The 23,932-nt window shown below is 46.3% G+C and overlaps 1 protein-coding gene across 6 annotated transcripts in view; it reads left to right on the top strand.

Annotated features, from left to right (window-relative positions):
- The window catches only part of LOC137245829 (putative ferric-chelate reductase 1 homolog), a 279,195-nt gene that overhangs the window by 60,654 nt on the left and 194,609 nt on the right, over positions 1-23,932 (top strand). The gene's annotated exons all lie outside the window — the stretch shown is intronic.

Here is a 23,932-nt window from a genome sequence, read left to right as displayed (position 1 = left end):
GACTAATACGGGATCATTTGCGGACCCTTTCGGCATAATTTCTGGATAGTTGTCGGGATCCGTTCGGGATCCCGTCACGGTCATTTCGGAACTATTAGGGGATCATTTGAGGACCTTTCCGGCATCATTTCTGGATAGTTTTTGGAATCCTTTCGGGATCCCGTCAGGGTCATTTCGGGGCTTTTTCGGGATCATTTAAGGATGGCTTTCAGGATTCGTCCGGGAACCCGTCAGGGTAATTTCTGGACTTTTCCGAGACTATTTCGGGATCATTTTGGGACCTTCCCAAGATCATTTCTGGATGGATTTCGGGATTTGTCCGGGATGCCCTCAGGGTCATTTTGGGACTATTAGGTGAGCATTTGAGGACCGTTCCGGCATCACTTCTGGATGGTTTTCGGTATCCGTTCAGATTCCCGTCGGAATAATTGCGGGACTTTTTCGGGATCATCGGGGTCCCTTCCAAAATCATTTCTGGATGGTTTTTGGGATTCGTCCGGCATCCCGTCGGGGTCATTTCGGGACTTTTTCTCGACTAATACGGGATCATTTGCGGGCCCTTTCGGTATCATTTCTGGATAGTTGTCGGGATCCGTTCGGGATCCCGTCAGGGTCTTTTCGGAACTATTGGGAGATCATTTGAGGACCTTTCCGGCATCATTTCTGGTTAGTTTTCGGGATCCTTTCCGAGTCCCATCAGGGTCATTTCGGGACTTTTTCGGCATCATTTAAGATTGGTTTTCAGGATTCGTCCGGTATCCGTCAGGGTAATTTCTGGACTTTTCCGAGACTATTTCGGGATCATTTTGGGACCTTCCCAAGATCATTTCTGGATGGATTTCGGGATTTGTCCGGGATGCCCTCAGGGTCATTTCGGAACTATTGGGAGATCATTTGAGGACCTTTCCGGCATCATTTCTGGTTAGTTTTCGGGATCCTTTCCGAGTCCCATCAGGGTCATTTCGGGACTTTTTCGGCATCATTTAAGATTGGTTTTCAGGATTCGTCCGGTATCCGTCAGGGTAATTTCTGGACTTTTCCCAGACTATTTCGGGATAATTTTGGGACCCTCCCAAGATCATTTCTGGATGGATTTCGGGATCTGTCAGGGATGCCGTCAGGGTCATTTTGGGACTATTAGGTGATCATTTGAGGACCTTTTCGGCATCACTTCTGGATGGTTTTCGGTATCCGCTCAGGATCCCGTTGGAATTATTGCGGGACTTTTTTGGGATCATTTGGTGTCCCTTCCGGCATCATTTCTGGCTGGTTTTTGGGATTCGTCCGGCATCCCGTCGGGGTCATTTCGGGACTTTTTCTCGACTAATACGGGATCATTTGCGGGCCCTTTCGGTATCATTTCTGGATAGCTGTCGGGATCCGTTCGGGATCCCGTCAGGGTCTTTTCGGAACTATTAGGTGATCATTTGAGGACATTTCCGGCATCATTTCTGGATAGTTTTCGGGATCCTTTCGGGGTCCAGTCAGGGTCATTTCTGGATGGATTTCGGGATCTGTCCGGGATCCCGTCAGGGTCATTTAGGGGTGCGTTCGAGATCCCGTCAGGGTCATTTCGGGACTTCTTCGGGAATATATCGGGATCATTTCTGGATGGTTTATGGGATCCGTCCATTATCCCTTAAGGGTCATTTCGGGACTATTAGGTGATCATTTGAGGACCTTTCCGGCATCACTTCTGGATGATTTTCGGTATCCGATCGGGATCCCGTCGGAATCAATGCGGGACTTTTACGGAATCATTTGGGATTCCTTCCGGCATCATTTCTGGATGGTTTTCGGGATTTCTTGATGGTTTGCCGGATCCATCAGGGTCATTTCGGGACCATTTTGGGATCATTTGGGGACCCTTCCAAGATCATTTCTGGATCCGTCCGGGATGCCGTAGGAGCCATTTCGGGATTTTTTGTTACTTTTCCGGGATAGTTTTTGCACCCTTCCGGGATCATTTCTGGATCTGTGCGGGATCCCATCTGGGTCAATTCCGGACTATTTCGGGATCATTTTGGAATCCTTCCGGAATCATTTCTGTATGGTTTTCGCGATCCATCGTGGATCCCCTCGGAGCCATTTCGGAACTTTTTCTGGAGTTAGTTGGGATAATTTAGGGACCCTTCCTGGATATTTTCTGGATGGTTTCTGAGATCCGTCCGGGAGCCCGTCAGGGTAATTTCGGAACTTTTTCGGGACTATTTCGGGATCAATTTGGTACCCTTCAGGCATCATTTCTGTGTGGTTATCTGGATAAGTCTAGAATCGTGTCGTTGTCATTTCGGGTTTTTTTGGGACTACTTCGGGAACTTTTGGAAACACTTCCGGGGCGTTTCTGGATGGTTTTCGGGATCCGTCCGCGATAGCGTCGGGGTCATTTCGTGGCTTTTTCTGGATAATTTCGTTATCATTTTGGGATCCTATCAGGTTATCAGCTCATAAAGTTCTTTTTTTTACTCAATTACAAAAATAAAATGCATTAGACAGAAAAAAATTTTAAACAGATAACTTTATAAGCAGGCTAACGTGAATAGCCCACATATTTCATTTTTTCCTTGCGGACGGGGCCGCGGGTAAAGGCTAGTATATTATAAATGGCAAAGTTTGGATGTGAAGATGTTTGGATGTTTGGATGTTTGGATGTTTGTCCAGACGTTTGTTTTTGTGACTCAATCACGCAAGAACGGCTGGACCGATTTGGATGAAATTTTGCACACATATAGCCAATAGTCTAGAAGGATCTACTAACTATATATTTTTGAAAAGGGGCGTGGTATCCGCCCCCTAGGAACAGTTATAATTTAATTATTATATTTTTTCGTCTTTGCGACTGAATCACGCCAGAATGGCTACACAGATTTTGATGAAATTTGGGACACAGACAGTAGTCTACTAGCGAAATTTTTTTCGAACATGGAAAGAGGGGTGGGGGTCCCACGACCCCTTCGAGAAATTATTTTTCAATAATTTTTACACATTATAACTTTACGTATACTGGCCTTCACCAATATCACAGACTCAAGGGGTCAAATAAGTCGGGGGCTTACAAAGTAAGCAGTGACACCCTCCGCCCGCCCCCCCCCCCTTTATCGCCCCCTCTGTTGTAAAATCTATAAATTGTTATAACTCAATATAAATTTTCTCCTAAATCAATAGTTTTTGGTATCTGGTACATACAGAACGAGATCTAGACAATTTTGGAGGAACGATCAGTGGTCCTCTCCTCTACTCCCGCCATCCGCCATCCATCAATTGTTTTTATTAGCACGCTTTTATTAGCTTTACCTGTATGTTTCTATGTAACTTTTTATTCGCTTCAATGCGCCCGCTGCCTTATTAACATGGTTTTATAATTAGCTTCACCTTATTTGTAATCCCGTAAGGGTCATATCGAGACCCTCCGGGATCATTTCTGGATGGTTTTCGGGATCGGTCCGGGATTACGCCGGGGTAATTTCGGGACTTTTTCGGGACTATTTCGGGATCATTTTGGGACCCTTCCGGGATCATTTATGTATAGTTTTCGGGATCCGTCCGGGATCCCGTCGGGGTTATTTTGGGACATTTTCGGGACTATTCCGGAATCATTTCGGGACTATTTCGCGATCATTTGGGGACCCTTCCGGCATCATTTCTGGATGGTTTTCGGGATCCGTCCGGGATCCCGTCGGGGTACTTTCGGGATCATTTGCGTACCTTCGAGAGATAAATTCTTGATGGTTTCCGGGATCATTACGGCACTTTTTCGGGGTCAGTTTGGGTCCTTTCCGTAATCATTCCTGAATGGTTTTACGGATCCGTCCGGGATCCCGTCGGGACAATTTCGGGGCTATTTCGGGATCATTAGGGGTATCTTTCGGCATCATTTCTGGATGGTTTACGGGATCCGTCCGGGATCATTTCGGGACTATTTGGGGATAACTTGGGAACCTTTCCGGCATCATTTCTTGATAGTTTCCGGGATCCTTCGGGGATCCCGTCAGGGTCATTTCGGAACCCGCGACTAATGCGGGATCATTTGGGGACCCTTTCGCCATCATTTCCGGATGGTTTTCGTGATCCGTCCGGGATACCGTCAGGGTAATTTCGGGACTATTTGGGGATAACTTGGGAACCTTTCCGGCATCATTTCTGGATAGTTTCCGGGATCCGTCGGGAATCCCGTCAGGATCATTTCGGAACTATAAGGGGATCATTTCATTTTTCATCTTTCTTTAAGGGGATCATTTCACCTTCCAGCATCATTTCTGTATACTTTTGGGAATCCGTCCGGGATCCCGACGGGGTCATTTCTGGCCTATTTCGGGATCATTTGGGGTCCCTTCCGGCATCATTTCTGGATCGTGTTCGGGATCCGTCCGAGATCCCGTCGGGTTTATTTTTTTACTTTTTCGGGAAAATGTCAGGGAATTTCGATTCTATTCTTGGATCATTTGGGGATCCTTCAGGGATAATTTCTGGATGGTTTTCGGGATCCCGTCGGGGTAATTTCGGGACTTTCACGACTATTTCGGGGTCAGTTGCCCTTAAAGATCATTTGTGGGTGGTTTTCGGGATCTGTTCGGGATCCCTTCGTAGTTTTTTCGCAACTTTATCTGGGATAAATTGCGGACCCTTTAGAGATCAATTCTGGATGGTTTTCGGTATCGGTCTGGGATCCCCTCAAGGTCATTTCGGGACTTTTTTGGGACTATTTCGGAATCATTTTGGGACCCCTTCGGCATAATTTCTGGGCGATTTTCGGGATTTGTCCGGGATCCCGTCAGAGTTTTTTCGGGACTTTTTCGGACTATATCGGGATCATTTGCGGACCGTTCAGGAATCAAATCTGGATGGTTTTCGGGATACGTCCGGGATCCCGTCAGGGTCATTTCGGGACTTTTCGTGACTACTTCGGGATTATTTTGGGACCCTTCCGGCATCATTTCTGGATAGTTTTCGAGATTTGTCCAGGATCCCGTCGGCATCATTTCGTGACTATTTGGTGTCATTTAGGGACTCTTCCGGGATCATTTTAGGTCTCTTCGAAACCGGTAATTCAGCACACATGGCCGTGGATTTACGGCAAATTATTCGTAATTAAAATTCGGTATATTTTATCTTTAATATATCACAGCTTTTTCGTTCTATTTTTAAATGAATCCTGTAACGAACTATTACAACTATAATTAAAACTTTTGTAATATTTTAACCAACTAAATACCCGAAAAAGCAACACTGCTTTTATTTAAAAACTTCTTTTTGGTTTTAGCTAATTGTAGTTTCACTCCTTTGTTCTATGAGTAGTAATTCCTTCACCCCTGTCATATCAATTAATTTAACTTAGAAACAAAATGTATTTTTTGTAATTCGAAAAAAGTGTATTGTACTATTCATGTAAGCGTGCCCATCAGCTCAGTTAGTTCTTTTTTTTACTGTATTAAAAAATAAAATACATTGACAGAAAAAATTTTTAAACAGACAACTTGATAAACAGGCTAACGTGAATAGCACATATATTTTATTTTCTCCTTGCGGACGGGGCCGCGGGTAAAGTCTAGTATATTATAAATGGGAAAGTTTGGATGTTAAGATGTTTGGATGTTTGGATGTTTGTCCAGACGTTTGTCTTTGTGACTCAATCACGCAAGAACGGCTGGACCGATTTGGATGAAATTTTGCACACATATAGCCAATAGTCTAGAAGGATCTACTAACTATATATTTTTGAAAAGGGGCGTGGTCCCCGCCCCCTAGGAACAGTTATATTTTAATTATTATATTTTTCCGTCTTTGCAACTGAATCACGCCAGAATGGCTACACGGATTTTGATGAAATTTGGGACACAGACAGTAGTCTACTAGCGAAATTTTTTTCGAACATGGAATGAGGGGTGGGGGTCCCACAACCCCTTCGAGAAGTTATTTTTCAATAATTTTTACACATTATAACTTTACGTATACTGGCCTTCACCAATATCACAGACTCAAGGGGTCAAATAAGTCGAGGGCTTACAAAGTAAGCAGTGACACCCTCCGCCCGCCCACCCCCCTTTATCTCCCCCTCTGGTGTAAAATCTATAAATTGTTATAACTCAATATAAATTTTCTCCTAAATCAATAGTTTTTGGTATCTGGTACATACAGAACGAGATCTAGACAATTTTGGAGGAACGGTCAGTGGTCCTCTCCTCTACTCCCGCCATCCGCCCTCCATCAATTGTTTTTATTAGCACGCTTTTATTAGCTTTACCTGTATGTTTCTATGTAACTTTTTATTCGCTCCAATGCGCCTGCTGCCTTATTAACATGGTTTTATAATTAGCTTCACCTTATTTGTAATCCCGTAAGGGTCATATCGAGACCCTCCGGGATCATTTCTGGATGGTTTTCGGGATCGGTCCGGGATTACGCCGGGGTAATTTCGGGACTTTTTCGGGACTATTTCGGGATCATTTTGGGACCCTTCCGGGATCATTTCTGTATAGTTTTCGGGATCCGTCCGGGATCCCGTCGGGGTTATTTTGGGACATTTTCGGGACAATTCCGGAATCATTTCGGGACTATTTCGCGATCATTTGGGGACCCTTCCGGCATCATTTCTGGATGGTTTTCGGGATCCGTCCGGGATCCCGTCGGGGTACTTTCGGGATCATTTGCGTACCTTCGAGAGATAAATTCTTGATGGTTTCCGGGATCATTACTGGACTTTTTCGGGGTCAGTTTGGGTCCTTTCCGTAATCATTCCTGGATGGTTTTAGGGATCCATCCGGGATCCCGTCGGCGTCATTTTGGGACTTTTGCGGGATCATTTGGGGTCTCTTCCGGCATCATTTCTGGATGGTTTACGGGATCCGTCCGGGATCCCGTCGGCGTCATTTTGGGACTTTTGCGGGATCATTTGGGGTCTCTTCCGGCATCATTTCTGGATGGTTTACGGGATCCGTCCGGGATCCTGTCGGGGTAATTTTGGGACTTTTGCGGGATCATTTGGGGTCTCTTCCGGCATCATTTCTGGACGGTTTACGGGATCCGTCCGGGATCCTGTCGGGGTCATTTTGGGACTTTTGCGGGATCATTTGGGGTCTCTTCCGGCATCATTTCTGGATGGTTTACGGGATCCGTCCGGGATCCCGTCGGCGTCATTTTGGGACTTTTGCGGGATCATTTGGGGCTCTTCCGGCATCATTTCTGGATGGTTTACGGGATCCGTCCGGGATCCTGTCGGGGTCATTTTGGGACTTTTGCGGGATCATTTGGGGTCTCTTCCGGCATCATTTCTGGATGGTTTACGGGATCCGTCCGGGATCCTGTCGCGGTCATTTTGGCACTTTTGCGGGATCATTTGGGGTCTCTTCCGGCATCATTTCGGGATGGTTTACGGGATCCGTCCGGGATCCTGTCGGCGTCATTTTGGGACTTTTGCGGGATCATTTGGGGTCTCTTCCGGCATCATTTCTGGATGGTTTACGGGATCCGTCCGGGACCCTGTCGGGGTCATTTTGGGACTTTAGCGGGATCATTTGGGGTCTCCTCCGGCATCATTTCTGGATGGTTTACGGGATCCGTCCGGGATCCTGTCGGGGTAATTTTGGGACTTTTGCGGGATCATTTGGGGTCTCTTCCGGCATCATTTCTGGATGGTTTACGGGATCCGTCCGGGACCCTGTCGGGGTCATTTTGGGACTTTAGCGGGATCATTTGGGGTCTCCTCCGGCATCATTTCTGGATGGTTTACGGGATCCGTCCGGGATCCTGTCGGGGTCATTTTGGGACTTTTGCGGGATCATTAGGGGTCTCTTCCGGCATCATTTCTGGATGCTTTACGGGATCCGTCCGGGATCCTGTCGGGGTCATTTTGGGACTTTTGCGGGATCATTTGGGGTCTCTCACAAAATCATTTCTGGATGGTTTTCGGGATCCGTCCGGGATCCTGTCGGGGTCATTTTGGGACTTTTGCGGGATCATTTGGGGTCTCTTCCGACATCATTTCTGGATGGTTTACGGGATCCGTCCGGAATCCTGTCGGGGTCATTTGGGACTTTTGCGGGATCATTTGGGGTCTCTTCCGGCATCATTTCTGGATGGTTTACGGGATCCGTCCGGGACCCTGTCGGGGTCATTTTGGGTCTTTAGCGGGATCATTTGGGGTCTCCTCCGGCATCATTTCTGGATGGTTTTCGGGTTCCGTCCGGGATCCCGTCGATGTCATTTCGGGACTATTTCGGCATCATTTGGGGTACCTTCCGCTATCAATTCTAGATGGTTTTCGGGATCCGTCCGGGATCCCGTCGGAGTCATTTTGGAATTTTTTCTCGACTAATACAGGATCATTTGGGGACCTTATCGGCATCATTTCTGGATGGTTTTCGGAATCCGTCCGCGATCCCGTCAGGGTCATTTCGGGACTATTTCGGGATAATTTGGGGTACCTGCCGGCATCATTTCTGGATGGTTTTCGGGTTCCGTCCGGGATCCCGTCGATGTCATTTCGGGACTATTTCGGCATCATTTCTGGATGGTTTTAAGGTTCCGTCCGGGATCCCGTCGATGTCATTTCGGGACTATTTCGGCATCATTTGGGGTACCTTCCGCTATAAATTCTAGATGGTTTTCGGGATCCGTCCGGGATCCCGTCGGAGTCATTTTGGAATTTTTTCTCGACTAATACAGGATCATTTGGGGTCTCTTCCGGCATCATTTCTGGATGGTTTACGAGATCCGTCCGGGATCCTGTCGGGGTCATTTTGGGACTTTTGCGAGATCATTTGGGGTCTCTTCCGGCATCATTTCTGAATGGTTTACGGGATCCGTCCGGGACCCTGTCGGGGTCATTATGGGACTTTAGCGGGATCATTTGGGGTCTCCTCCGACATCATTTCTGGATGGTTTTCGGGATCCGTCCGGGATCCTGTCGGGATCATTTTGGGACTTTTGCGGGATCATTTGGGGTCTCTTCCGGCATCATTTCTGGATGGTTTACAGGATCCGTCCGGGATCCTGTCGGGGTAATTTTGAGACTTTTGCGGGGTCATTTGGGGTATCTTCCAGCCACTTTTCTAGATGGTTTTCGGTATCCGTCCGGGGCACCGTCAGGGTAATTTCGGGACTATTTGGGGATAACTTGGGAACCTTTCCGGCATCATTTCTGGATAGTTTCCGGGATCCTTCGGGGATCCCGTCAGGGTCATTTCGGAACCCGCGACTAATGCGGGATCATTTGGGGACCCTTTCGCCATCATTTCCGGATGGTTTTCGTGATCCGTCCGGGATACCGTCAGGGTAATTTCGGAACTATTTGGGGATAACTTGGGAACCTTTCCGGCATCATTTCTGGATAGTTTCCGGGATCCGTCGGGAATCCCGTCAGGATCATTTCGGAACTATAAGGGGATCATTTCATTTTTCATCTTTCTTTAAGGGGATCATTTCACCTTCCAGCATCATTTCTGTATACTTTTGGGGATCCGTCCGGGATCCCGACGGGGTCATTTCTGGCCTATTTCGGGATCATTTTGGGGTACCAACCGGCATCATTTCTGTATGGTCCGGGATCCGTCCGGGATCCCATCGGGGGAATTTTGGGAATTTTTCGGGATCATTTGGGGTCCCTTCCGGCATCATTTCTGGATCGTTTTCGGGATCCGTCCGAGATCCCGTCGGGTTTATTTTTTTACTTTTTCGGGAAAATGTCAGGGAATTTCGAGACTGTTCTTGGATCATTTGGGGATCCTTCAGGGATAATTTCTGGATGGTTTTCGGGATCCCGTCGGGGTAATTTCGGGATTTTTTCACGACTATTTCGGGGTCAGTTGCCCTTAAAGATCATTTCTGGGTGGTTTTCGGGATCCGTCCGGGATCCCGTCAGGGTTATTTCGCGCCTTTTCGGGACTATTTCGGGATCATTTTGGGACCCTTACGGGATAATTTCTCTATGATTTTCGGGATCTGTTCGGGATCCCTTCGTAGTTTTTTCGCGACTTTATCTGGGATAAATTGCGGACCATTTAGAGATCAATTCTGGATGGTTTTCGGTATCGGTCTGGGATCCCCTCAAGGTCATTTCGGGACTTTTTCGGGACTATTTCGGAATCATTTTGGGATCCCTCCGGCATAATTTCTGGGTGATTTTCGGGATCTGTCCGGGATCCCGACGGAGTTTTTTCGGGACTTTTTCCGGACTATTTCTGGATTATTTGCGGACGTTTCAGAGCTCAGTTCTGGATGATTTTCGGGATCTGTCCGGGATCCCGTCGGAGTTATTTCGGGGTAATTTTGGGACCCTTCCAGGATAATTTCTTCGTGATTTTCGGGATGGGTCTGAGTTATTCGTGACTTTCGGGACTATTCCGGGATCATTTGCGGAACCTTCAGAGATCAATTCTGGTTGGTTTGTGGACTTTTCCGGGATCATTTGGGGATCCCTCCAGAGTCATTTCTGGATGGTTTTCGGGATCCCGTCAGGGTCATTTCGGGCCTTTTTCGTGACTACTATTTCGGAATCATTTTGGGACTCCTCCGGGATAATTTCTGGGCGATTTTCTGGATTTGTCCGGGATCCCGTCAGAGTTTTTTCGGACTATATCGGGATCATTTGCGGACCGTTCAGGAATCAAATCTGGATGGTTTTCGGGATCCGTCCGGGATCCCGTCAGGGTCATTTCGGGACTTTTCGTGACTACTTCGGGATTATTTTGGGACCCTTCCGACATCATTTCTGGATAGTTTTCGAGATTTGTCCAGGATCCCGTCGGCATCATTTCGTGACTATTTGGTGTCATTTAGGGACACTTCCGGGATCATTTTAGGTCTCTTCGAAACCGGTAATTCAGCACACATGGCCGTGGATTTACGGCAAATTATTCGTAATTAAAATTCGGTATGTTTTATCTTTAATATATAACAGATTTTTCGTTCTATTTTTAAATAATAATATATTATTTTAATATAATATTTTAACCAACTAAATACCCGAAAAAGCAACACTGCTTTCATTTAAAAACTTCTTTTTGGTTTTAGCTAATTGTAGTTTCACTCCTTTGTTCTATGAGTAGTAATTCTTTCACCCCTGTCATATCAATTAATTTAACTTAGAAACAAAATGTATTTTTTTTAATTCTAAAAAAGTGTATTGTACTATTCATGTAAGCGTGCCCATCAGCTCAGTTAGTTCTTTTTTTTTACTGTATTAAAAAATAAAATACATTGACAGAAAAAATTTTTAAACAGACAATTTGATAAGCATGCTAACGTGAATAGCACATATATTTTATTTTCTCCTTGCGGACGGGGCCGCGGGTAAAGGCTAGTTATATTATAAATGGGAAAGTTTGGATGTTTGGATGTTTGGATGTTTAGATGTTTGGATGTTTGGATGTTTGGATGTTTGTCCAGACGTTTGTCTTTGTGACTCAATCACGCAAGAACGGCTGGACCGATTTGGATGAAATTTTGCACACATATAGCCAATAGTCTAGAAGGATCTACTAGCTAAATATTTTTGAAAAGGGTCGTGGTCCCCGCCCCCTAGAAACAGTTATAATTTAATCTAATATATATTATAAATGGGAAAGTTTGGATGTTAAGATGTTTGGATGTTTGGATGTTTGTCCAGACGTTTGTCTTTGTGACTCAATCACGCAAGAACGGCTGGACCGATTTGGATGAAATTTTGCACACATATAGCCAATAGTCTAGAAGGATCTACTAACTATATATTTTTGAAAAGGGGCGTGGTCCCCGCCCCCTAGGAACAGTTATATTTTAATTATTATATTTTTCCGTCTTTGCGACTGAATCACGCCAGAATGGCTACACGGATTTTGATGAAATTTGGGACACAGACAGTAGTCTACTAGCGAAATTTTTTTCGAACATGGAATGAGGGGTGGGGGTCCCACAACCCCTTCGAGAAGTTATTTTTCAATAATTTTTACACATTATAACTTTACGTATACTGGCCTTCACCAATATCACAGACTCAAGGGGTCAAATAAGTCGAGGGCTTACAAAGTAAGCAGTGACACCCTCCGCCCGCCCACCCCCCTTTATCTCCCCCTCTGGTGTAAAATCTATAAATTGTTATAACTCAATATAAATTTTCTCCTAAATCAATAGTTTTTGGTATCTGGTACATACAGAACGAGATCTAGACAATTTTGGAGGAACGGTCAGTGGTCCTCTCCTCTACTCCCGCCATCCGCCCTCCATCAATTGTTTTTATTAGCACGCTTTTATTAGCTTTACCTGTATGTTTCTATGTAACTTTTTATTCGCTCCAATGCGCCTGCTGCCTTATTAACATGGTTTTATAATTAGCTTCACCTTATTTGTAATCCCGTAAGGGTCATATCGAGACCCTCCGGGATCATTTCTGGATGGTTTTCGGGATCGGTCCGGGATTACGCCGGGGTAATTTCGGGACTATTTCGGGATCATTTTGGGACCCTTCCGGGATCATTTCTGTATAGTTTTCGGGATCCGTCCGGGATCCCGTCGGGGTTATTTTGGGACATTTTCGGGACAATTCCGGAATCATTTCGGGACTATTTCGCGATCATTTGGGGACCCTTCCGGCATCATTTCTGGATGGTTTTCGGGATCCGTCCGGGATCCCGTCGGGGTACTTTCGGGATCATTTGCGTACCTTCGAGAGATAAATTCTTGATGGTTTCCGGGATCATTACTGGACTTTTTCGGGGTCAGTTTGGGTCCTTTCCGTAATCATTCCTGGATGGTTTTAGGGATCCATCCGGGATCCCGTCGGCGTCATTTTGGGACTTTTGCGGGATCATTTGGGGTCTCTTCCGGCATCATTTCTGGATGGTTTACGGGATCCGTCCGGGATCCCGTCGGCGTCATTTTGGGACTTTTGCGGGATCATTTGGGGTCTCTTCCGGCATCATTTCTGGATGGTTTACGGGATCCGTCCGGGATCCTGTCGGGGTCATTTTGGGACTTTTGCGGGATCATTTGGGGTCTCTTCCGGCATCATTTCTGGATGGTTTACGGGATCCGTCCGGGATCCTGTCGGGGTCATTTTGGGACTTTTGCGGGATCATTTGGGGTCTCTTCCGGCATCATTTCTGGATGGTTTACGGGATCCGTCCGGGATCCCGTCGGCGTCATTTTGGGACTTTTGCGGGATCATTTGGGGCTCTTCCGGCATCATTTCTGGATGGTTTACGGGATCCGTCCGGGATCCTGTCGGGGTCATTTTGGGACTTTTGCGGGATCATTTGGGGTCTCTTCCGGCATCATTTCTGGATGGTTTACGGGATCCGTCCGGGACCCTGTCGGGGTCATTTTGGGACTTTAGCGGGATCATTTGGGGTCTCCTCCGGCATCATTTCTGGATGGTTTACGGGATCCGTCCGGGATCCTGTCGGGGTCATTTTGGGACTTTTGCGGGATCATTTGGGGTCTCTTCCAGCATCATTTCTGGATGGTTTTCGGGATCCGTCCGGGATCCTGTCGGGGTCATTTTGAGACTTTTGCGGGATCATTTGGGGTCTCCTCCGGCATCATTTCTGGATGGTTTACGGGATCCGTCCGGGATCCTGTCGGGGTCATTTTGGGACTTTTGCGGGATCATTTGGGGTCTCTTCCGGCATCATTTCTGGATGGTTTACGGGATCCGTCCGGGATCCTGTCGCGGTCATTTTGGCACTTTTGCGGGATCATTTGGGGTCTCTTCCGGCATCATTTCGGGATGGTTTACGGGATCCGTCCGGGATCCTGTCGGCGTCATTTTGGGACTTTTGCGGGATCATTTGGGGTCTCTTCCGGCATCATTTCTGGATGGTTTACGGGATCCGTCCGGGACCCTGTCGGGGTCATTTTGGGACTTTAGCGGGATCATTTGGGGTCTCCTCCGGCATCATTTCTGGATGGTTTACGGGATCCGTCCGGGATCCTGTCGGGGTAATTTTGGGACTTTTGCGGGATCATTTGGGGTCTCTTCCGGCATCATTTCTGGATGGTTTACGGGATCCGTCCGGGACCCTGTCGGGGTCATTTTGGGACTTTAGCGGGATCATTTGGGGTCTCCTCCGGCATCATTTCTGGATGGTTTACGGGATCCGTCCGGGATCCTGTCGGGGTCATTTTGGGACTTTTGCGGGATCATTAGGGGTCTCTTCCGGCATCATTTCTGGATGCTTTACGGGATCCGTCCGGGATCCTGTCGGGGTCATTTTGGGACTTTTGCGGGATCATTTGGGGTCTCTCACAAAATAATTTCTGGATGGTTTTCGGGATCCGTCCGGGATCCTGTCGGGGTCATTTTGGGACTTTTGCGGGATCATTTGGGGTCTCTTCCGACATCATTTCTGGATGGTTTACGGGATCCGTCCGGGATCCTGTCGGGGTCATTTGGGACTTTTGCGGGATCATTTGGGGTCTCTTCCGGCATCATTTCTGGATGGTTTACGGGATCCGTCCGGGACCCTGTCGGGGTCCCGGCGGGGTCATTTCGGGACTATTTCGGGATCATTTGGGGTACCTAGATGGATAGTTTTCGGGATTCGTCCGGGATCCCGTCTGGATCATTTCAGGACTTTTTCGGGGTCATTTGGGGTATCTTCCAGCCACTTTTCTAGATGGTTTTCGGTATCCGTCCGGGGCACCGTCAGGGTAATTTCGGGACTATTTGGGGATAACTTGGGAACCTTTCCGGCATCATTTCTGGATAGTTTCCGGGATCCTTCGGGGATCCCGTCAGGGTCATTTCGGAACCCGCGACTAATGCGGGATCATTTGGGGACCCTTTCGCCATCATTTCCGGATGGTTTTCGTGATCCGTCCGGGATACCGTCAGGGTAATTTCGGGACTATTTGGGGATAACTTGGGAACCTTTCCGGCATCATTTCTGGATAGTTTCCGGGATCCGTCGGGAATCCCGTCAGGATCATTTCGGAACTATAAGGGGATCATTTCATTTTTCATCTTTCTTTAAGGGGATCATTTCACCTTCCAGCATCATTTCTGTATACTTTTGGGGATCCGTCCGGGATCCCGACGGGGTCATTTCTGGCCTATTTCGGGATCATTTTGGGGTACCAACCGGCATCATTTCTGTATGGTCCGGGATCCGTCCGGGATCCCATCGGGGGAATTTTGGGAATTTTTCGGGATCATTTGGGGTCCCTTCCGGCATCATTTCTGGATCGTTTTCGGGATCCGTCCGAGATCCCGTCGGGTTTATTTTTTTACTTTTTCGGGAAAATCTCAGGGAATTTCGAGACTGTTCTTGGATCATTTGGGGATCCTTCAGGGATAATTTCTGGATGGTTTTCGGGATCCCGTCGGGGTAATTTCGGGATTTTTTCACGACTATTTCGGGGTCAGTTGCCCTTAAAGATCATTTCTGGGTGGTTTTCGGGATTCGTCCGGGATCCCGTCAGGGTTATTTCGCGCCTTTTCGGGACTATTTCGGGATCATTTTGGGACCCTTACGGGATAATTTCTCTATGATTTTCGGGATCTGTTCGGGATCCCTTCGTAGTTTTTTCGCGACTTTATCTGGGATAAATTGCGGACCATTTAGAGATCAATTCTGGATGGTTTTCGGTATCGGTCTGGGATCCCCTCAAGGTCATTTCGGGACTTTTTCGGGACTATTTCGGAATCATTTTGGGACCCCTCCGGCATAATTTCTGGGTGATTTTCGGGATCTGTCCGGGATCCCGACGGAGTTTTTTCGGGACTTTTTCCGGACTATTTCTGGATTATTTGCGGACGTTTCAGAGCTCAGTTCTGGATGATTTTCGGGATCTGTCCGGGATCCCGTCGGAGTTATTTCGGGGTAATTTTGGGACCCTTCCAGGATAATTTCTTCATGATTTTCGGGATGGGTCTGAGTTTTTCGTGACTTTCGGGACTATTCCGGGATCATTTGCGGAACCTTCAGAGATCAATTCTGGTTGGTTTGTGGACTTTTCCGGGATCATTTGGGGATCCCTCCAGAGTCATTTCTGGATGGTTTTCGGGATCCCGTCAGGGTCATTTCGGGCCTTTTTCGTGACTACTATTTCGGAATCATTTTGGGACTCCTCCGGGATAATTTCTGGGCGATTTTCTGGATTTGTCCGGGATCCCGTCAGAGTTTTTTCGGACTATATCGGGATCATTTGCGGACCGTTCAGGAATCAAATCTGGATGGTTTTCGGGATCCGTCCGGGATCCCGTCAGGGTCATTTCGGGACTTTTCGTGACTACTTCGGGATTATTTTGGGACCCTTCCGACATCATTTCTGGATAGTTTTCGAGATTTGTCCAGGATCCCGTCGGCATCATTTCGTGACTATTTGGTGTCATTTAGGGACACTTCCGGGATCATTTTAGGTCTCTTCGAAACCGGTAATTCAGCACACATGGCCGTGGATTTACGGCAAATTATTCGTAATTAAAATTCGGTATGTTTTATCTTTAATATATCACAGATTTTTCGTTCTATTTTTAAATAATAATATATTATTTTAATATAATATTTTAACCAACTAAATACCCGAAAAAGCAACACTGCTTTCATTTAAAAACTTCTTTTTGGTTTTAGCTAATTGTAGTTTCACTCCTTTGTTCTATGAGTAGTAATTCTTTCACCCCTGTCATATCAATTAATTTAACTTAGAAACAAAATGTATTTTTTTTAATTCTAAAAAAGTGTATTGTACTATTCATGTAAGCGTGCCCATCAGCTCAGTTAGTTCTTTTTTTTTACTGTATTAAAAAATAAAATACATTGACAGAAAAAATTTTTAAACAGACAATTTGATAAGCATGCTAACGTGAATAGCACATATATTTTATTTTCTCCTTGCGGACGGGCCCGCGGGTAAAGGCTAGTTATATTATAAATGGGAAAGTTTGGATGTTTGGATGTTTGGATGTTTAGATGTTTGGATGTTTGGATGTTTTGATGTTTGTCCAGACGTTTGTCTTTGTGACTCAATCACGCAAGAACGGCTGGACCGATTTGGATGAAATTTTGCACACATATAGCCAATAGCCTAGAAGGATCTACTAGCTATATATTTTTGAAAAGGGTCGTGGTCCCCGCCCCCTAGAAACAGTTATAATTTAATTATTATATTTTTTCGTCTTTGCGACTGAATCACGAAAGAATGGCTACACGGATTTTGATGAAATATGGGACACAGACAGTAGTCTACTAGCGAAATTTTTTTCGAAAATGGAAAGAGGGGTGGGGGTCCCACGACCTCTTCGAGCAATTACTTTTTAATAATTTTTACACATTATAACTTTACGTATACTGGCCTTCACCAATATCACAGACTCAAGGGGTCAAATAAGTCGAGGGCTTACAAAGTAAGCAGTGACACCCTCCGCCCCCTTCCCCGCTTTATCTCCCACTCTGGTGTAAAATCTATAAATTGTTATAACTCAATATACATTTTCTCCTAAATCAATAGTTTTTGGTATCTGGCACATGCAGTTCGAGATCTAGACAATTTTGGAGGAACGATCAGTGGTCCTCTCCTTTTATCCCCGCCATCCTCCCTCCTTCAATTGTTTTTATTAGCACGCTTTTATTAGCTTTACCTGTACGTTTCTATGTAACTTTTCATTCGCTCCTGCGCCTGCTGCCTTATTAACATGGTTTTATAATTAGCTTCACCTCATATGGAGACCCTTCCGGGATCATTTCTGGATGGTTTTCGGGATCGGTCCGGGATCCCGCCGGGGTAATTTCGGGACTTTTTCGGGACTATTTCGGGATCATTTTGGGACCCTTCTGGGATCATTTCTGGATCGTTTTCGGGATCCGTCCGAGATCCCGTCGGGTTTATTTTTTTACTTTTTCGGGAAAATCTCAGGGAATTTCGAGACTGTTCTTGGATCATTTGGGGATCCTTCAGGGATAATTTCTGGATGGTTTTCGGGATCCCGTCGGGGTAATTTCGGGATTTTTTCACGACTATTTCGGGGTCAGTTGCCCTTAAAGATCATTTCTGGGTGGTTTTCGGGATTCGTCCGGGATCCCGTCAGGGTTATTTCGCGCCTTTTCGGGACTATTTCGGGATCATTTTGGGACCCTTACGGGATAATTTCTCTATGATTTTCGGGATCTGTTCGGGATCCCTTCGTAGTTTTTTCGCGACTTTATCTGGGATAAATTGCGGACCATTTAGAGATCAATTCTGGATGGTTTTCGGTATCGGTCTGGGATCCCCTCAAGGTCATTTCGGGACTTTTTCGGGACTATTTCGGAATCATTTTGGGACCCCTCCGGCATAATTTCTGGGTGATTTTCGGGATCTGTCCGGGATCCCGACGGAGTTTTTTCGGGACTTTTTCCGGACTATTTCTGGATTATTTGCGGACGTTTCAGAGCTCAGTTCTGGATGATTTTCGGGATCTGTCCGGGATCCCGTCGGAGTTATTTCGGGGTAATTTTGGGACCCTTCCAGGATAATTTCTTCATGATTTTCGGGATGGGTCTGAGTTTTTCGTGACTTTCGGGACTATTCCGGGATCATTTGCGGAACCTTCAGAGATCAATTCTGGTTGGTTTGTGGACTTTTCCGGGATCATTTGGGGATCCCTCCAGAGTCATTTCTGGATGGTTTTCGGGATCCCGTCAGGGTCATTTCGGGCCTTTTTCGTGACTACTATTTCGGAATCATTTTGGGACTCCTCCGGGATAATTTCTGGGCGATTTTCTGGATTTGTCCGGGATCCCGTCAGAGTTTTTTCGGACTATATCGGGATCATTTGCGGACCGTTCAGGAATCAAATCTGGATGGTTTTCGGGATCCGTCCGGGATCCCGTCAGGGTCATTTCGGGACTTTTCGTGACTACTTCGGGATTATTTTGGGACCCTTCCGACATCATTTCTGGATAGTTTTCGAGATTTGTCCAGGATCCCGTCGGCATCATTTCGTGACTATTTGGTGTCATTTAGGGACACTTCCGGGATCATTTTAGGTCTCTTCGAAACCGGTAATTCAGCACACATGGCCGTGGATTTACGGCAAATTATTCGTAATTAAAATTCGGTATGTTTTATCTTTAATATATCACAGATTTTTCGTTCTATTTTTAAATAATAATATATTATTTTAATATAATATTTTAACCAACTAAATACCCGAAAAAGCAACACTGCTTTCATTTAAAAACTTCTTTTTGGTTTTAGCTAATTGTAGTTTCACTCCTTTGTTCTATGAGTAGTAATTCTTTCACCCCTGTCATATCAATTAATTTAACTTAGAAACAAAATGTATTTTTTTTAATTCTAAAAAAGTGTATTGTACTATTCATGTAAGCGTGCCCATCAGCTCAGTTAGTTCTTTTTTTTTACTGTATTAAAAAATAAAATACATTGACAGAAAAAATTTTTAAACAGACAATTTGATAAGCATGCTAACGTGAATAGCACATATATTTTATTTTCTCCTTGCGGACGGGCCCGCGGGTAAAGGCTAGTTATATTATAAATGGGAAAGTTTGGATGTTTGGATGTTTGGATGTTTAGATGTTTGGATGTTTGGATGTTTGGATGTTTGGATGTTTGTCCAGACGTTTGTCTTTGTGACTCAATCACGCAAGAACGGCTGGACCGATTTGGATGAAATTTTGCACACATATAGCCAATAGCCTAGAAGGATCTACTAGCTATATATTTTTGAAAAGGGTCGTGGTCCCCGCCCCCTAGAAACAGTTATAATTTAATTATTATATTTTTTCGTCTTTGCGACTGAATCACGAAAGAATGGCTACACGGATTTTGATGAAATATGGGACACAGACAGTAGTCTACTAGCGAAATTTTTTTCGAAAATGGAAAGAGGGGTGGGGGTCCCACGACCTCTTCGAGCAATTACTTTTTAATAATTTTTACACATTATAACTTTACGTATACTGGCCTTCACCAATATCACAGACTCAAGGGGTCAAATAAGTCGAGGGCTTACAAAGTAAGCAGTGACACCCTCCGCCCCCTTCCCCGCTTTATCTCCCACTCTGGTGTAAAATCTATAAATTGTTATAACTCAATATACATTTTCTCCTAAATCAATAGTTTTTGGTATCTGGCACATGCAGTTCGAGATCTAGACAATTTTGGAGGAACGATCAGTGGTCCTCTCCTTTTATCCCCGCCATCCTCCCTCCTTCAATTGTTTTTATTAGCACGCTTTTATTAGCTTTACCTGTACGTTTCTATGTAACTTTTCATTCGCTCCTGCGCCTGCTGCCTTATTAACATGGTTTTATAATTAGCTTCACCTCATATGGAGACCCTTCCGGGATCATTTCTGGATGGTTTTCGGGATCGGTCCGGGATCCCGCCGGGGTAATTTCGGGACTTTTTCGGGACTATTTCGGGATCATTTTGGGACCCTTCTGGGATCATTTCTGTATAGTTTTCGGGATCCGTCCGGGATCTCGTCGGGATTATTTTGGGACATTTTCGGGACTATTCCGGAATCATTTCGCGATTATTTCGCGATCATTTGGGGACCCTTCCGGCATAATTTCTGGATGGTTTTCGGGATCCGTCCGGGATCCCGTCGGGGTACTTTCGGGATCATTTGCGTACCTTCGAGAGATAAATTCTTGATGGTTGCCGGGATCATTACGGGACTTTTTCGGGGTTATTTTGGGTTTTAGGCATCATTTCTGGATGGTCTTCGGGATTCGTCCGGCATCCCGTTGGAGTCATTTCGGGACTTTTTCGCGACTAATACGGGATCATTTGGGGACCCTTTCGGCATCATTTCTGGATGGTTTTCGGGATCCGTCCGGGATCTCGTCGGGGTAATTTGGGGACTTTTTCGGGATCATTTGGGGGCTCTTCCGGCATCATTTCTGGATGGTTTTCGGGATCCGTCCGGGATCCCGTCGGGGTAATTTCGGGACTTTTTCGCGACTAATACGGGATAATTTGGGAACCCTTTCGGCATCATTTCTGGATGGTTTTCGGGATCCGTCCGGGATCTCGTCGGGGTAATTTGGGGACTTTTTCGGGATCATTTGGGGGCTCTTCCGGCATCATTTCTGGATGGTTTTCGGGATCCGTCCGGGATCTCGTCGGAGTCGTTTGGGGACTTTTTCGGGATCATTTGGGGGCTCTTCCGGCATCATTTCTGGATGGTTTTCGGGATCCGTCCGGGATCCCGTCGGGGTAATTTCGGGACTTTTTCGCGACTAATACGGGATAATTTGGGAACCCTTTCGGCATCATTTCTGGATGGTTTTCGGGATCCGTCCCGGATCTCGTCGGGGTTATTTGGGGACTTTTTCGGGATCATTTGGGGGCTCTTCCGGCATCATTTCTGGATGGTTTTCGGGATCCGTTCGGGATCTCGTCGAGGTCATTTGGGGACTTTTCGGGATCATTTGGGGCTCTTCCGGCATCATTTCTGGATGGTTTTCGGGATCCGTCCGGGATCCCGTCGGGGTCATGTCGGGACTTTTTCGCGACTAATACGGGATCATTGGGAACCCTTTCGGCATCATTTCTGGATGGTTTTCGGGATCCGTCCGGGATCCCGTCGGGGTCATTTCGGGACTTTTTCGCGACTAATACGGGATCATTTGGGAACCCTTTCGGCATGGTTTTCGGGATCCGTCCGGGATGCCGTAGGAGCCATTTCGGGATTTTTTGTAACTTTTCCGGGATAGTTTTTGATCATTTCTGGATCTATGCGGGATCCCATCTGGGTCAATTCCGCACTATTTCGGGATCATTTTGGGATCCTTCCGGAATCATTTCTGTATGGTTTTCGCGATCCGTCGTGGATACCCTCGGAGCCATTTCGGAACTTTTTCTGGAGTATGTCGGGGTCATTTGGAAACTTTTTCGGGATCATTTGGGGGCTCTGCCGGCATCATTTCTGGATGGTTTTCGGGATCCGTCCGTGATCCCGTCGGGGTCATTTCGGGACTTTTTCTCGACTAATACAGGATCATTTGAGGACCCTTTCGACATCATTTCTGGATAGTTTTCGAGATCCGTCCGGGATCCGGACGGGGTCATTTCGGAACTATTTCGGGATCACTTCTGAATGGTTTTCGGTATCCATCCGGGATCTCGTCGGAGTCATTTGGGGACCTTTTCGGGATCATTTGGGGGCTCTTCCGGCATCATTTCTGGATGGTTTTCGGGATCCCGTCGGGGTCATTTCGGGACTTTTTCTCGACTAATACGGGATCATTTGCGGACCCTTTCGGCATCATTTCTGGATAGTTTTCGGAATCCTTTAAGGATGGCTTTCAGGATTCGTCCGGGAACCCGTCAGGGTAATTTCTGGACTTTTCGAGACTATTTCGGGATCATTTTGGGACCTTCCCAAGATCATTTCTGGAAGGATTTCGGGATTTGTCCGGGATGCCGTCAGGGTCATTTTGGGACTATTAGGTGATCATTTGAGGACCTTGCCGGCATCACTTCTGGATGGTTTTCGGGATCCCGTCGTGGTAATTGCGTGACTTTTTCGGGATCATTTGGGGTCCCTTCCGGCATAATTTCTGGATGGTTTTCGGGATCCGTCAGGAATCCCGTCGGGGTCATTCCGGGACTTTTTCTCGACTAATACGGGATCATTTGGGAACCCTTTCGGCATGGTTTTCGGGATCCGTCCGGGATGCCGTAGGAGCCATTTCGGGATTTTTTGTAACTTTTCCGGGATAGTTTTTGGACCCTTCCGGGATCATTTCTGGATCTATGCGGGATCCCATCTGGGTCAATTCCGCACTATTTCGGGATCATTTTGGGATCCTTCCGGAATCATTTCTGTATGGTTTTCGCGATCCGTCGTGGATACCCTCGGAGCCATTTCGGAACTTTTTCTGGAGTATGTCGGGGTCATTTGGAAACTTTTTCGGGATCATTTGGGGGCTCTGCCGGCATCATTTCTGGATGGTTTTCGGGATCCGTCCGTGATCCCGTCGGGGTCATTTCGGGACTTTTTCTCGACTAATACAGGATCATTTGAGGACCCTTTCGACATCATTTCTGGATAGTTTTCGAGATCCGTCCGGGATCCGGACGGGGTCATTTCGGAACTATTTCGGGATCACTTCTGAATGGTTTTCGGTATCCATCCGGGATCTCGTCGGAGTCATTTGGGGACCTTTTCGGGATCATTTGGGGGCTCTTCCGGCATCATTTCTGGATGGTTTTCGGGATCCCGTCGGGGTCATTTCGGGACTTTTTCTCGACTAATACGGGATCATTTGCGGACCCTTTCGGCATCATTTCTGGATAGTTTTCGGAATCCTTTAAGGATGGCTTTCAGGATTCGTCCGGGAACCCGTCAGGGTAATTTCTGGACTTTTCGAGACTATTTCGGGATCATTTTGGGACCTTCCCAAGATCATTTCTGGAAGGATTTCGGGATTTGTCCGGGATGCCGTCAGGGTCATTTTGGGACTATTAGGTGATCATTTGAGGACCTTGCCGGCATCACTTCTGGATGGTTTTCGGGATCCCGTCGTGGTAATTGCGTGACTTTTTCGGGATCATTTGGGGTCCCTTCCGGCATCATTTCTGGATAGTTGTCGGGATCCGTTCGGGATCCCGTCAGGGTCTTTTCGGAACTATTAGGAGATCATTTGAGGACTTTTCCGGCATCATTTCTGGATAGTTTTCGGGATCCTTTCGGTGTCCCATCAGGGTAATTTCGGGACTTTTTTGGCATCATTTCTGGATGGTTTTCAGGATTCGTCCGGGCTCCCGTCAGGGTAATTTCTGAACTTTTCCGAGACTATTTCGGGATCATTTTGGGACCCTCCCAAGATCATTTCTGGATGGATTTCGTGATCTGTCCGGGATGCCGTCAGGGTAATTTTGGGGCTATTAGGTGATCATTTGAGGACCTTTCCGGCATCACTTCTGGATGGTTTTCCTTGCGGGACTTTTTCGGGATCATTTGGGGTCCCTCCCAAGATCATTTCTGGATGGATTTCGGGATCTA

The sequence above is a fragment of the Eurosta solidaginis genome, chromosome 3 (assembly GCF_040869045.1).
Source record: "Eurosta solidaginis isolate ZX-2024a chromosome 3, ASM4086904v1, whole genome shotgun sequence".
NCBI classification, from domain to species: domain Eukaryota; kingdom Metazoa; phylum Arthropoda; class Insecta; order Diptera; family Tephritidae; genus Eurosta; species Eurosta solidaginis.
The sequence above is the reverse complement of the archived record's forward strand: the minus strand, read 5'-3'. Positions and strand labels throughout refer to the sequence as shown.